This window comes from Mytilus californianus, unplaced genomic scaffold, assembly GCF_021869535.1.
Source record: "Mytilus californianus isolate M0D057914Y unplaced genomic scaffold, xbMytCali1.0.p SCAF_4, whole genome shotgun sequence".
Lineage (NCBI taxonomy): Eukaryota > Metazoa > Mollusca > Bivalvia > Mytilida > Mytilidae > Mytilus > Mytilus californianus.
The window spans coordinates 99903531-99919031 of NW_026262690.1; the positions used below are offsets into that span (position 1 = coordinate 99903531).

General features: G+C 37.5%; 1 protein-coding gene and 1 long non-coding RNA gene across 4 annotated transcripts in view; one reads left to right on the forward strand and one right to left on the reverse strand.

The window, feature by feature from the left end:
- Positions 1-15501, reverse strand: part of LOC127698938 (golgin subfamily A member 5-like) — a 324899-nt gene that overhangs the window by 155958 nt on the left and 153440 nt on the right. The window lies entirely within an intron of this gene.
- On the forward strand, positions 8653-12080 carry LOC127699054 (uncharacterized). Of its 2 annotated transcripts, none has more exons than XR_007981054.1 (2): positions 8653-9420; positions 10251-12080. It is a non-coding gene; the product is annotated as an uncharacterized LOC127699054 (long non-coding RNA). The 2 variants fall into 2 exon arrangements; XR_007981055.1 differs by lacking the exon at positions 8653-9420 and adding an exon at positions 9987-10084.

The window sequence follows — 15501 nt, forward strand, 5'->3', positions numbered from 1 at the left end:
GGTTTTATTCCATTTTGTGGTTCTCTAAAAGAGACAATTATATGTATTTCCCATAGGGTCCTATGATAAACGAAGTCCGCCGCTGGCGGCCATCTTGGATGATGGATCGGCTACAAAGTAACAACACTTGGTCAGCACCTCGTAAGGTAACATTCATGCCACGTTTGGTTTCATTCCATTTAGTGGTTCTCTAGAAGAAGTTCAAAATGTAAAAAGTTAATGACAACAACGACGATGACAATGGACGACAGACGACGGACGCCAAGTGATGAGAAAAGCTCACTTGGCCCTTTTGGGCCAGGTGAGCTAAAAATGAAATTATTAAAATTCAGAGTTAATCTATTATTGTTATAATCTTATTTATCTTGAAAAAATGTTGTAATCTATTCTGACGGTAAATGTATATATATATAAAATGTGTTGTAAAATAAATCAATCATGAATGTGTAATATGAATGTAAGTATAATGTAATAAATTTGATGTAAGACATAAATAAAGAAATGTCAACTTTTTAAGCATCTTTTCTCTAGCTAGATTACAATAAAATGCTCTGCAGGGCGCAGCTTGATACGACTGCAGAGGTCGAACCCTGAACAGTTGGGGCAAGTATGGACACAACATTCAAGCTTGATACAGCTCTGAATTTGGATTGTGATTAAATATTTGACACAGCATAGGTTTCTGACACAGAATGAACGTGGTCTAAGAACTTAAAAATTTTAAATTGGACATTCACCTATTATGGTCCAATATCCAAAATCTAAATACATGGTTAGATTCAGCATATCAAAGAACCCCAAGAATTCAATTTTTGATGAAATCAAACAAAGTTTAATTTTGGACCCTTTTGACCTCAATGTGGACAAAGTTGATAACGGGGCCCAAAAATCAAAAATCTAAATACATGGTTAGATTCAGCATATCAAAGAACCCCATATATTCAATTTTTGTTGAAATCAAACAAAGTTTAATTTTGGACCCCGATTTGGACCAACTTGAAAACTGGGCCCATAATCAAAAATCTAAATACATGTTTAGATTCAGCACATCAAAGAACCCTAAAAATTCAATTTTTGTTAAAATCAAACTAAGTTTAATTTTGGACCCTTTGGACCTTTATGTAGACCAATTTGAAAACGGAACCAAAAATTAAGAATCTAAATACACTGTTAGATTCGGCATATCAAAGAACCCCAATAATTCAATTTTTGATGAAATCAAACAAAGTTAAATTTTGGACCCTTTGGACCTCAATATGGACCAATTTAAAAACGGGGCCCAAAATCCAAAAACTTAATACACGGTTAGATTCAGCATATTAAAGACCCCAAGAATTCAAGAATAAAACCCGTATTGAAATTGGTCAAGAAATAAGCAATTTATACGAAGTATCTTCTTTTGCACAATACTGTGCAATTGAATATTTCTTGCTATTGCGCAATACTGTACAATTGACAATTTCTTGCTATTGCGCAATATTGTGCTATTGGATATTTCTTGCTATTGCGCAATACTGTGCAATTGAAGATTTCTTGCTATTGTGCAATACTGTGCAATTGAAGATTTCTTGCTATTGTGCAATACTGTGTAATTGAAAATTTCTTGCTATTGCACAATACTTATTATATAATAATTTACACATCCTGTTTGGTGTGTATCTCCTACCATATCATTATAATTTGCTTTTAAATATAAATCAGAAATAAACAACTTAAAATGGAAAATTTTAAAAGAAAAAAAAAAAAATCCCCCCCCCCCCCCCCCAAATTCTTTGAACCCCCTTATGATTCATCACCCCCAAACTCAATCCCAGCCTTACCTTTGTGGTACGGTACCTTGCAGTACAATTTCAGAGAGATCCATACACTTGAACACAAGTTATTGTCTGGAAACTAGAAAAATGCTTATTTTTGGCCCCTTTTTGGCCCCCAATTCCTAAACGTTTCGGGCAATTACCCCCAAACTCAATTCCAGCTTTCCCTTTGTGATATGGAACCTTGTAGTACAATTTCAGAAATATCCAAACACTTACACACAAGTTATTGTCATGAAACTAGAAAAATGCTTGTTTTTTGCCCCTTTTTTGGCCCCTAATTCCTAAAATTTTGAGGCAATTACCCCCAAAATCAATTACAGCCTTCCCTTTGTGATATGGAACCTTGTGGTACAATGTCAGAGAGATCCATACACTTACACACAAGTTATTGTCTGGAAGTTACAAAAATGCTTATTTTTGGCCCCTTTTTGGCCCCTAATTCCTTAACTGTTGGTATCATAACCCCCAAAATCAATCCCAACCTTCCTTTCGTGGTATTGAACCTTATGGTAAAATTTCATGGAGATCCATTCACTTAAACTAAAGTTAGAGTGGAAAAACCAATGTGTCTTCAAACGACGCCTGACGACGACGACGACGCCAACGTCATACCAATATACGACCAAAAAATTTTTAATTTTTGCAGTCGTATAAAAAGTCATATTTGAATGGGCAAAATTAGATTATCCTTTACTAGCCATAGTAAATTTGGCAGATTGTTATATTTGATAATAGTGAGTTATATTTGTGCTTGCATTCAATTAAGTATTTATAGAAGCTGTTCAAAAAAAAACACACATTGCAAATGCTGACCTTTTTATTGACTGAAAGACTAATCCATCATATGATTTCATAAATGTATGAAAACAACCCAAGATTATAAAATTATTAGATGTGCCTAGTGAATAAATCAACACCATTTTTTTGCATTCATTTTCTTCATGCAAACAATTATGCTTTTAAAAAAATCTTTAAAAAATTTCATTTGGTATGAATATATAACAATAAATATACAATAATGATTGAAATTGATATCAAAATATTTTACGAGTTATTTATCAAAAAACTAGAGGCTCTCATGAGCCTGTGTCGCTCATCTGATTCTACTTTGGTTTTGGAAATCATGTAAAAATAGATTAAAATCAAAACAGATACCCTCATAAAGAGGCCAAATTTGGTTTAATATTGGCCCAGTAATTTAATAAAAAAAAGCCTAGTCGCCATCTTGAACAGTAAAGTGGCAACAAAGTAGCAAAACTTCATCAGCACCTCATAAGAAACATTTATGCCATATTTGGCTTCATTCCATTCAGTGCATCTCTAAATGAAGCATTTGTATGTATTTCCCATAGGGTCTTATGTTAAAGGAAGTCCCCCCGCTGGCAGCCATCGTGGATGAAGGATCAACTTCAAAGTAACAACACTTAGTCAGCACCTTATAAGGAACATTCATGCCACATTCGGTTTCAATCCATTCAGAGGTTCTCTAAAAGAAGACATTTGTATGTATTGTCCATAGGGTCCTTTGTTAAACATTGTCCCCAGCCGGCGGTCAACTTGGATGATGGATCATCTTCAAAGTAACAACATTTGGTCAGCACCTCATAAGGAACATTCATGCCACGTTCGGTTTCAATCCATTCAGTGGTTCTCTAAAAGAAGACATTTGTATGTATTTCCCATAGGGTCCTATGTTAAACTAAGTCCCCCGCTGGCGGCCATCTTGGATTATGGATCGGCTTCAAAGTAACAACACTTGGTCAGCACCTCAAAAGAAACATTCATGCCATGTTTGGTTTCATTCCATTCTCCATTCTGTGTTTCTCTTAAAGAAGACATTTGTATGTATTTCCCATAGGGTCCTATGTTAAAGTAAGTGGCCTGCTGGCGGCCATCTTGGATTATGGATCAGCTTCAAAGTAACAACACTTGGTCAGCACCTCAAAAGAAACATTCATGCCATGTTTGGTTTCATTTCATTAAGTGGTTCTCTATAAGAAGACATTTATATGTATTTCACATAGGGTCCTATGTCAAAGTAAGTCCCCTGCTGGCTGCCATCTTGGATCATGGATCTACTTAAAAGTAACAACACTTGGTCAGCACATCATAAAGAACATTCATGCCATGTTTGGTTTTATTCCATTCAGCGGTTCTCTAAAAGAAGACATTTGTAAATATTTCTCGTAGGGTCCTATGTTAAACTAAGTCCCCCGCTGGCGGCCATCTTTGATTATGGATCGACTTCAAAGTAACAACACTTGGTCAGCACCTCATAAGGAACATTCATGCCATGTTTGGTTTCATTCAATTCAGTGGTATTCTAAAAGAAGACATTTGTATGTATTTCCCGTAAGGGTCCTATGTTAAACTAAGTCCCCTGCTGGCGGCGATTTTGGATGATGGATCGGCTTCAAAGTAACAACACTTGGTCAGCACCTCATAAGGAACATTCATGCCATGTTTGGTTTCATTCCATTAAGTGGTTCTCTAAAAGAAGACATTTGTAAATATTTCCTATAGGGTCCTATGTTAAACTAAGTCCCCCGCTGGCGGCCATCTTGGATTATGGATTGGCTTCAAAGTAACAACACTTGGTCAGCACCTCATAAGTAACATTCATGCTATGTTTGGTTTCATTCCATTCAGTGGTTCTCTAAAAGAAGACATTTGTATGTATTTACCCTTAGGGTCCTATGTTAAACTAAGTCCCCCGCTGGCGGCCATCTTGGATGATGGATCGGCTTCAAGGTAACAACACTTGGTCAGCACCTCATAAGGAACATTCATGCCATGTTTGGTTTCATTCCATTAAGTGGTTCTCTAAAAGAAGACATTTGTAAATATTTTCCTATAGGGTCTTATGTTAAACTAAGTCCCCCGCTGGCGTCCATCTTGGGATTATGGAATAGCTTCAAAGTAACAACACTTGGTCAGCACCTCATAAGGAACATTCATGCTATGTTTGGTTTCATTGCATTCAGTGGTTCTATAAAAGAAGACATTTGTATGTATTTCACTTAGGGTCCTATGTTAAAGTAAGTCCCCCTCTGGCAGCCATCTTGGATGATGGATCGGCTTCAAAGTAACAACACTTGGTCAGCACCTCATAAGGAACATTCATGCCATGTTTGGTTTCATTCCATTAAGTGGTTCTCTAAAAGAAGACATTTGTAAATATTTCCCATAGGGTCCTATGTTAAACTAAATCCCCCGCTGGCGGCCATCTTGGATTATGGATCGGCTTCAAAGTAACAACACTTGGTCAGCACCTCATAAGGAACATTCATGCTATGTTTGGTTTCATTCCATTCAGTGGTTCTTTAAAAGAAGACATTTGTATGTATTTCCCATAGGGTCCTATGTTAAAGTAAGTACCCTGCTGGCGGCCATCTTGGATGATGGATCGGCTTCAAGGTAACAACACTTGGTCAGCACCTCATAAGGAACATTCATGCCATGTTTGGTTTCATTCCATTAAGTGGTTCTCTAAAAGAAGACATTTGTAAATATTTCCTACAGGGTCTTATTTTAAACTAAGTCCCCCGCTGGCGTCCATCTTGGGATTATGGAATAGCTTCAAAGTAACAACACTTGGTCAGCACCTCATAAGGAACATTCCTGCTATGTTTGGTTTCATTGCATTCAGTGGTTCTATAAAAGAAGACATTTGTATGTATTTCACTTAGGGTCCTATGTTAAAGTAAGTCCCCCTCTGGCAGCCATCTTGGATGATGGATCGGCTTCAAGGTAACAACACTTGGTCAGCACCTCATAAGGAACATTCATGCCATGTTTGGTTTCATTCCATTCAGTGGTTCTATAAAAGAAGACATTTGTATGTATTTCCCTTAGGGTCCTATGTTAAAGTAAGTCCCCCGCTGGCGGCCATCTTGGATGATGGATCAGCTTCAAAGTAACAACACTTGGTCAGCACCTCATAAGGAACATTCATGCCATGTTTGCTTTCATTCCATTAAGTGGTTCTCTAAAAGAAGACATTTGTAAATATTTCCTATAGGGTCCTATGTTAAACTAAGTCCCCCGCTGGCGGCCATCTTGGATTATGGATAGGCTTCAAAGTAACAACACTTGGTCAGCACCTCATAAGGAACATTCATGCTATGTTTGGTTTCATTCCATTCAGTGGTTCTCTAAAAGAAGACATTTGTATGTATTTCCCATAGGGTCCTATGTTAAAGTAAGTCCCCCGCTGGCGGCCATCTTGGATGATGGATCGGCTTCAAGGTAACAACACTTGGTCAGCACCTCATAAGGAACATTCATGCCATGTTTGGTTTCATTCCATTAAGTGGTTCTCTTAAAGAAGACATTTGTAAATATTTCCTATAGGGTCCTATGTTAAACTAAGTCCCCCCCCCCCCCCCCCCCCCCCCTGGCGGCCATCTTGGATTATGGATCGGCTTCAAATTAACAACACTTGGTCAGCACCTCATAAGGAACATTCATGCTATGTTTGGTTTCATTCCATTCAGTGGTTCTCTAAAAGAAAACATTTGTATGTATTTCACTTAGGGTCCTATGTTAAACTAAGTCCCCCGCTGGCGGCCATCTTGGATATGGATCGGCATCAAGGTAACAACACTTGGTCAGCACCTGATAAGGAACATTCATGCCATGTTTGGTTTCATTCCATTAAGTGGTTCTCTAAAAGAAGACATTTGTAAATATTTCCTATAGGGTCCTATGTTAAAGTAAGTCCCCCGCTGGCGGCCATCTTGGATTATGGATCGGCTTCAAAGTAACAACACTTGGTCAGCACCTCATAAGGAACATTCATGCTATGTTTGGTTTCATTCCATTCAGTGGTTCTCTAAAAGAAAACATTTGTATGTATTTCCCATAGGGTCCTATGTTAAACTAAGTCCCACGCTGGCGGTCATCTTGGATGATGGATCAGCATCAAGGTAACAACACTTGGTCAGCACCTCATAAGGAACATTCATGCCATGTTTGGTTTCATTCCATTAAGTGGTTCTCTAAAAGAAGACATTTGTAAATATTTCCTATAGGGTCCCATGTTAAAGTAAGTCCCCCGCTGGCGGCCATCTTGGATTATGGATCGGTTTCAAAGTAACAACACTTGGTTAGCACCTCATAAGGAACATTCATGCTATGTTTGGTTTCATTCCATTCAGTGGTTCTCTAAAAGAAGACATTTGTAAATATTTCCTACAGGGTCTTATGTTAAACTAAGTCCCCCGCTGGCGGCCATCTTGGATTATGGATCGGCTTCAAAGTAACAACACTTGGTCAGCACCTCATAAGGAACATTCATGCTATGTTTGGTTTTATTCCATTCAGTGGTTCTCTAAAAGAAGACATTTGTATGTATTTCCCATAGGGTCCTATGTTAAAGTAAGTCCCCCGCTGGCGGCCATCTTGGATGATGGATCGGCTTCAAGGTAACAACACTTGGTCAGCACCTCATAAGGAACATTCATGCCATGTTTGGTTTCATTCCATTAAGTGGTTCTCTAAAAGAAGACATTTGTAAATATTTCCTACAGGGTCTTATGTTAAACTGAGTACCCCCCTGGCGGCCATCTTGGATTATGGATCGGCTTCAAAGTAACAACACTTGGTCAGCACCTCATAAGGAACATTCATGCTATGTTTGGTTTCATTCCATTCAGTGGTTCTTTAAAAGAAGACATTTGTATGTATTTCCCATAGGGTCCTATGTTAAAGTAAGTACCCTGCTGGCGGCCATCTTGGATGATGGATCGGCTTCAAGGTAACAACACTTGGTCAGCACCTCATAAGGAACATTCATGCCATGTTTGGTTTCATTCCATTAAGTGGTTCTCTAAAAGAAGACATTTGTAAATATTTCCTACAGGGTCTTATTTTAAACTAAGTCCCCCGCTGGCGTCCATCTTGGGATTATGGAATAGCTTTCATAACATTCATGCTATGTTTGGTTTCATTCCATTCAGTTGTTCTATAAAAGAAGACATTTGTATGTATTTCCCATAGGGTCCTATGTTAAAGTAAGTCCCCGCTTGCGGCCATCTTGGATGATGGATCGGCTTCAAAGTAACAACACTTGGTCAGCACCTCATAAGGAACATTCATGCCACGTTTGGTTTTATTCCATTAAGTGGTTCTCTAGAAGAAGTTCAAAATGTAAAAAGTAAACGACGACGACGGACGACGATGGACGATGACAACAACGGACGATGGACGCCAAGTGATGAGAAAAGCTCACTTGGCCCTTTGGGCCAGGTGAGCTAACAACCCAACAACTCTCTATTTTTTAATGATTGTTTAAACTATTTTCATTAGTTTGTTTAATATGATTATACATGCTTTTTTCTTGTCATTATGTTAATGTTGTTTTTGTCACAAATTGTATAAGTTGGTTTATATGGTAATAAAACTTTGATTTGTTTAAAAATGTGCTTCGCGGAGCGCAGCTGGATACGACCGTAGAGGTCCAACCCTGAACAGTTGGGGCAAAAATGGACACAATATTGGCGCTTGATACAGGTCTGAATTTGGATTGTATTTAAATATTTGACACATAATAGGTTTCTGACACTGAATAACTGCAGTCAAAGAACTTAGAATTGGTTATATGATTTGAATTTATATTCAATTTTTTACTTTTGGGCAATACACTGTGCTGTTGCGCAATACTTTGTAAATCTGTTTCCCCCCCCCCACCCCCATTTTTAATAAAAAAAAAAAAAATTGACGAAATTTTCTTTTTAATTTCTGAAATCTTGATAAAAAATTGTTCCCATCCCCCTCCAATTTTTTTAACCCCCCCAAATCTAATTTTTTTAACCCCCCCCCCCCCCTCCCCCTTTTTCCAAAAAAAAAATGTTTCCCTCAAGATATGGTCATAATCTCAATTCAAATTTCCAGAGTTTGCAACCATAACTAGAGGCTCTCAAGAGCCTGTGTTGCTCACCTGATTCTACTTTGGTTTTGGAAATCATGTAAAAATAGATTAAAATTAACAGATACCCTAATAATGAGTGAGGCCAAATTTGTTTTAATATTAGTCCTGTAATTTAATAAAAAATCCTGGTGGCCATCTTGAACAGTAAATCGGCAACAAAGTAGCAACACTTAATCAGCACCTCATAAGAAACATTTATGCCATGTTTTGGTTTCATTCCATTCAGTGCACCTCTAGAAGAAGCATTTGTATGTATTTCCCATAGGGTCTTATGTTAAAGGAAGTCCCCCCATTGGCAACCATCATGGATGAAGGATCAGCTTCAAAGTAACAACACTTGGTCAGCAACTCAAAAGGAACATGCATGCCATGTTTGGTTTCATTCCATTCAATTGTTCTCTAAAAGAAAACATTTGTACGTATTTCTCATAGGGTCCTATGTTAAACTAAGTCCTCCACTGACGGCCATCTTAGATTATGGATCGGCTTCATAGTAACAACACTTGGTCAGCACCTCATAAGGAACATTCATGCCATGTTTGGTTTCATTGCATTCAGTGGTTCTCTAAAAGAAGACATTTGTATGTATTTCCCGTAGGGTCCTATGTTAAACTAAGTCCCCAGCTGGCGTCCATCTTGGATTATGGATCGGCTTCAAAGTAACAACACTTGGTCAGCACCTCACTAGGAACATTCTTGCCATGTTTGGTTTCATTCCATTCAGTGGTTCTCTAAAAGAAGACGTTTGTATGTGTTTCCCATAGGGTCCCATGTTAAACTAAGTCCCCCGCTGGCGGCCATCTTGGATTATGGATCGGCTTCAAAGTAACAACACTCGGTCAGCACCTCATAAGGAACATTCATGCCATGTTTGGTTTCATTCCATTCAGTGGTTCTCTAAAAGAAGACATTTGTATGTATTTCTCATAGGGTCCCATGTTAAACTAAGTCCCCTGCAGGCGGCCATCTTGGATTATGGATCGGCTTCAAAGTAACAACACTCGGTCAGCACCTCATAAGAAACATTCATGCCATGTTTGGTTTCATTCCATTCAGTGGTTCTCTAAAAGAAGACCTTTGTATGTATTTCCCATAGGGTCCCATGTTAAACTAAGTCCCCTGCTGGCGGCCATCTTCGATTATGGATCAGCTTCAAAGTAACAACACTCTGTCAGCACCTCATAAGGAACATTCATACCATGTTTGGTTTCATTCCATTCAGTGGTTCTCTAAAAGAAGACATTTGTATGTATTTCCCATAGGGTCCCATGTTAAACTAAGTCCCCCACTGGCGGCCATCTTGGATTATGGATCGGCTTCAAAGTAACAACACTTGGTCAGCACCACATAAGGAACATTCATGCTATGTTTGGTTTCATTCCATTCAGTGGTTCTCTAAAAGAAGACATTTGTATGTATTTCCCATAGGGTCCCATGTTAAACTAAGTCTCCCGCTGGCGGCCATCTTGGATTATGGATCGGCTTCAAAGTAACAACACTAGGTCAGCACCTCATAAGGAACATTCATGCCATGTTTGGTTTCATTCCATTCAGTGGTTCTCTTAAAGAAGACATTTGTATGTATTTCCCATAGGGTCCTATGTTAAACTAAGTCCCCCGCTGGCGTCCATCTTGGATTGTATCGGCTTCAAAGTAACAACACTCGGTCAGCACCTCATAAGAAACATTCATGCCATGTTTGGTTTCATTCCATTCCATGGTTCTTTAAAAGAAGACATTTGTATGTATTTCCCATAGGGTCCTATGTTAAACTAAGTCCACCGCTGGCGTCCATCTTGGATTATGGATCGGCTTCAAAGTAACAACACTCAGTCAGCACCTCATAAGAAACATTCATGCCATGTTTGGTTTCATTCCATTCAGTGGTTCTCTAAAAGAAGACATTTGTATGTATTTCCCATAGGGTCCTATGTTAAACTAAGTCCACCGCTGGCGGCCATCTTGGATGATGGATCTGCTACAAAGTAACAACACTTGGTCAGCACCTCATAAGGAACATTCATGCCATGTTTGGTTTCATTCCATTCAGTGGTTCTCTAAAAGAAGACATTTGTATGTATTTCCCATAGGGTCCTATGTTAAACTAAGTCCACCGCTGGCGGCCATCTTGGATGATGGATCCGCTACAAAGTAACAACACTTAGTCAGCACCTCATAAGGAACATTCATACCATGTTTGGTTTCATTCCATTCAGTGGTTCTCTAAAAGAAGACGTTTGTATGTGTTTCCCATAGGGTCCCATGTTAAACTAAGTCCCCCGCTGGTGGCCATCTTGGATTATGGATTGGCTTCAAAGTAACAACACTCGGTCAGCACCTTATAAGGAACATTCATGCCATGTTTGGTTTCATTCCATTCAGTGGTTCTCTAAAAGAAGACATTTGTATGTATTTCCTATAGGGTCCTATGTTAAACTAAGTCCCCCGCTGGCGTCCATCTTGGATTATGGATCGGCTTCAAAGTAACAACACTCATTCAGCACCTCATAAGAAACATTCACGCCATGTTTGGTTTCATTCCATTCAGTGGTTCTCTAAAAGAAGACATTTGTATGTATTTCCCATAGGGTCCTATGTTAAACTAAGTCCACAGCTGGCGGCCATCTTGGATGATGGATCCGCTACAAAGTAACAACACTTGGTCAGCACCTCATAAGGAACATTCATGCCATGTTTGGTTTCATTCCATTCAGTGGTTCTCTAAAAGAAGACATTTGTATGTATTTCCCTTAGGGTCCTATGTTAAACTAAGTCCACCGCTGGCGGCCATCTTGGATGATGGATCCGCTACAAAGTAACAACACTTGGTCAGCACCTCATAAGGAACATTCATACCATGTTTGGTTTCATTCCATTCAGTGGTTCTCTAAAAGAAGATGTTTGTATGTGTTTCCCATAGGGTCCCATGTTAAACTAAGTCCCCCGCTGGCAGCCATCTTGGATTATGGATTGGCTTCAAAGTAACAACACTCGGTCAGCATCTCATAAGAAACATTCATGCCATGTTTGGTTTCATTCCATTCAGTGGTTCTCTAAAAGAAGACATTTGTATGTATTTCCCATAGGGTCTTATGTTAAACTAAGTCCACAGCTGGCGGCCATTTTGAATGATGGATCCGCTACAAAGTAACAACACTTGGTCAGCACCTCATAAGGAACATTCATGCCATGTTTGGTTTCATTCCATTCAGTGGTTCTCTAGAAGAAGTTCAAAATGTAAAAAGTTAACGCCGACGCCGGACGACGAAGGACGGCGGACGCCAAGTGATGAGAAAAGCTCACTTGGCCCTTCGGGCCAGGTGAGCTAAAAACCTATTTAAATACATCATAAAAGTATTGAAATAGAAAATGACATACATAATCATGGCTAAAATTAATATACCTTCATCAGCATTTAATAGTAACTTCTAAAAATAAATTGACAGCTAATCACCTCAAGACAATACAACATTTCTTTATAACAAAACCATTGTAAGGGAGGTAACTCTTAATGCTAAAAAAACCCCAAACAAATGATATTGATCACAAATAAACAATTCTGAATATAAAAATGTATTACCACTGAACCCTTTTATATACACTATTATTATATTATATATACTTCCATCACAGTATTTGATGTTTCTAGAAACAGCTAAAAAATAATTCATACTAGAACTAGCTGACAACTTTACATAATTTAAAAGCAATGTAAGGGAGGTAATTCAAATATAACATTGTAATTATTATCTTTTTAATTTTATTTAATGTTTATCAAATCAAACAAAACAAATTTTATAGCCTAAGGACCAAAATGTGGACCAATTAGAAAATGGGCCCAACAACCAAATACACAGTTAGACTCAGCATATGAAAAAAATTGTAATACTAATAGCATGAAAAATTGTAATACTTATAGCAAAAAGTCCTGACATAAAGAATCAAAGCTTTCTCAAAATCAAAATTCCCAAAATATTGTTCTCTTCTATATACTGTAAAATATCATGAATCCATCGAATGCTATCCCTTATATAATGATTAATGGTCCAATATCTATTTCATAGAGATCCAAAGACCAATACTTAAGTAATTGTCCATTAACAAGGAAACACTTGTTTTCCCCCCCTTTTTTGCCCCTAATTCCAAAAATGGTTTGAGCCATAACCCCCAAAGCCAATCCTAACCATCCCTTTGTGGTATGGAAACTTGTGGTATAATTTCAGAGAGATCCATACACTGTTCCACAAGTTATTGTCTGGAAACTAGAAAAATGCTTATTTGGGCCCCTTTTTGGCCCCTCATTCCTAAACTGTTAGGACCATAACCCCAAAAATCAATCCCAACCATCCTTTTGTGGTTATAAACCTTATGTTTAAATTTCATAGATTTCAATTCACTTATACTAAAGTTATTGTCCGGAAACCAAATATCTTCGGACGACGTTGTTGCCGACGACAACTACGACGACGATGTGATACCAATATATGACCGCAAAATTTGCAGTCGTATAAAAAGTAATTGCACAGAAATAAATTTTTTCATCAGTAACAACATATTATAATTTGAAAACCATTGGTAAAAGAATTCATAAGTAATTGAACTGAAAAAAACATAAAGTGCCATTTTCCAATATATCAAGGACTCCTGAACAGTTGGGGTGAAAATCGTCAATATCGAACTTGCTCTCCATTTTGACATTAGTATCAACATGTTAAAATTGAAAAGCATTAGCTTAACGGTTCATAAGTTATTGCACAGAAACTGTTGGCAGCCGCCCGCCCATCGCCAGTCCGCTGTATTTCACCAATTTTATAACTGGATTTTTTTCTTCTTAAAAAGTAGATTAAATATACTTAGCAATGATAATTTTGCTTGCATGTTGACATTGGTAATTGTGCTTATTGCCAAATAGAGTGCCTTTTCAATAAAGAGAAATCAACGTACAACATTTTTGCAAGCAAAGAAATGGTACCAAAATGTATGGTTAAATTTATATTATTACATTAATTACAAATGATAACCAAATAAATGGGGAATGTGTCCATGGGATACAGATGATGCCCCAGCTTGCATATCATATAAAGTTATAAACGGACATAACTGAAGAATGGTAAAAGTGACGCTACCCAAATTTGTACTTGATCTGAGTTTTGTGGCAATAAGTATTGTGTATAAGTTTCATAACATTTGGTGGAAGCAAACTAAAGTAAGAGAATGGAAATGAAAAATTCAGCAATTTTTCCATTTGTAAAGTGGCATTACTCTAGAACGATTAAAGAAACACCACCAAAATTCGAACTTGATCTGTATTTTGTGGTAATACCGTAGAAAGGCTTGTATAGTCCGCGGTTTTATTCTCCAAAATTGGACCTTCCAGACGGGGTGCGGACTATAGAGTACAATAAGCAAGAAATAAGAGAAAAATTTCAATTTCGCGGGCGAGGTGGTTTGTTTACGTTCCGCCATCTTTATTATTTATATTGTAGAGGGCGCTCTTATCATTTTTCAAACTAATAATTTTAACTCATCCATATTAATAAGTTATTTCTATTCAATATCAAATTAATACTGATAAATATAAAAACTAAACCTTTCATTACAAATTTCTCGTTTCTTTTCAATTCATTGGTTGAAATAAACTGGTATCTGCTTGATTGAAACGATACAAACATAGCGAAAAAGACAACCGTAAACCAGCTTAGAATTTGTAAACTACAAAACGTAATCGGTCATTGTTCGTTCCGTTTTGGTGTTTCATACTGACTAATATGGTTTGTATTAGCTTAAGACCCTTCAAACATTAATGTGATAGATATATTAAAGACTGTTTTACAAAAGGATGGAACTGTTTTACTTTCAAAGTCGTATTATAGTGATATCTGTTATGTACGGATTTCGACTCTCACCGGTTAATTTCTTCTTTTATATGTGCTTTTTAAACTTCCTGTTAAACATACACAAGTTTCTAAATTGTTTTTTAAGTGAATTAAACTTATTTTAACAATCATGAAGCGTTCTAGAATCGTTAACAAGCAGTTTCGGCTTCTGTTTGATGATGGAAAACAGGGTTTTCCAAGAAAATACCGCAAACGACCGCACAGGATTTGAAATTACCGGAGTTTCATTAGACCTTTTCTAACAGTTACAAAAAGTTTTTTTACCTAAAATTTCGTGGGGAGAAGGGGGTGCGGACTATGTACCACTGCGAACTATACAAGCCTTTCTACGGTAATCATATTGTATAAGTTTCATAACATTTGGTTAAGGCAAACTAAAGTTAGAGAACGGAAACGAAAAATTCAGCAATTTTTCCATTTGTAAAGGGGCATAACTCTAGAACGGTTAAAGTGACGCCACCAAAATTAGGACAAGGGTAAAAATTAATGCCCCTCCGTTACGGCGGTAGCATAAAAAGTCAAACGAAATAATCTGCAAAATTATATTATTCTCACCATGAATAAACGGGGCTATTGGGTTAAGGTTTAGGTAATAAATGAATTAAGCAAACTAAGCTGAATTTACTACAGAAAATTCAGTGTACATCCTGATTAAACAAGAATGTGTCCATAGTACACGGATGCCTCACTCGCACTATCATTTTCTATGTTCAGTGGACCGTTAAATTGAGGTCAAAACTCTAATTTGGCATTAAAATTAGAAAGATCATATCATAGGGAACATGTGTACTAAGTTTCAAGTTGATTGGATTTCAACTTCATCAAAAATAACCTTGACCAAAAACTTTAACCTGAA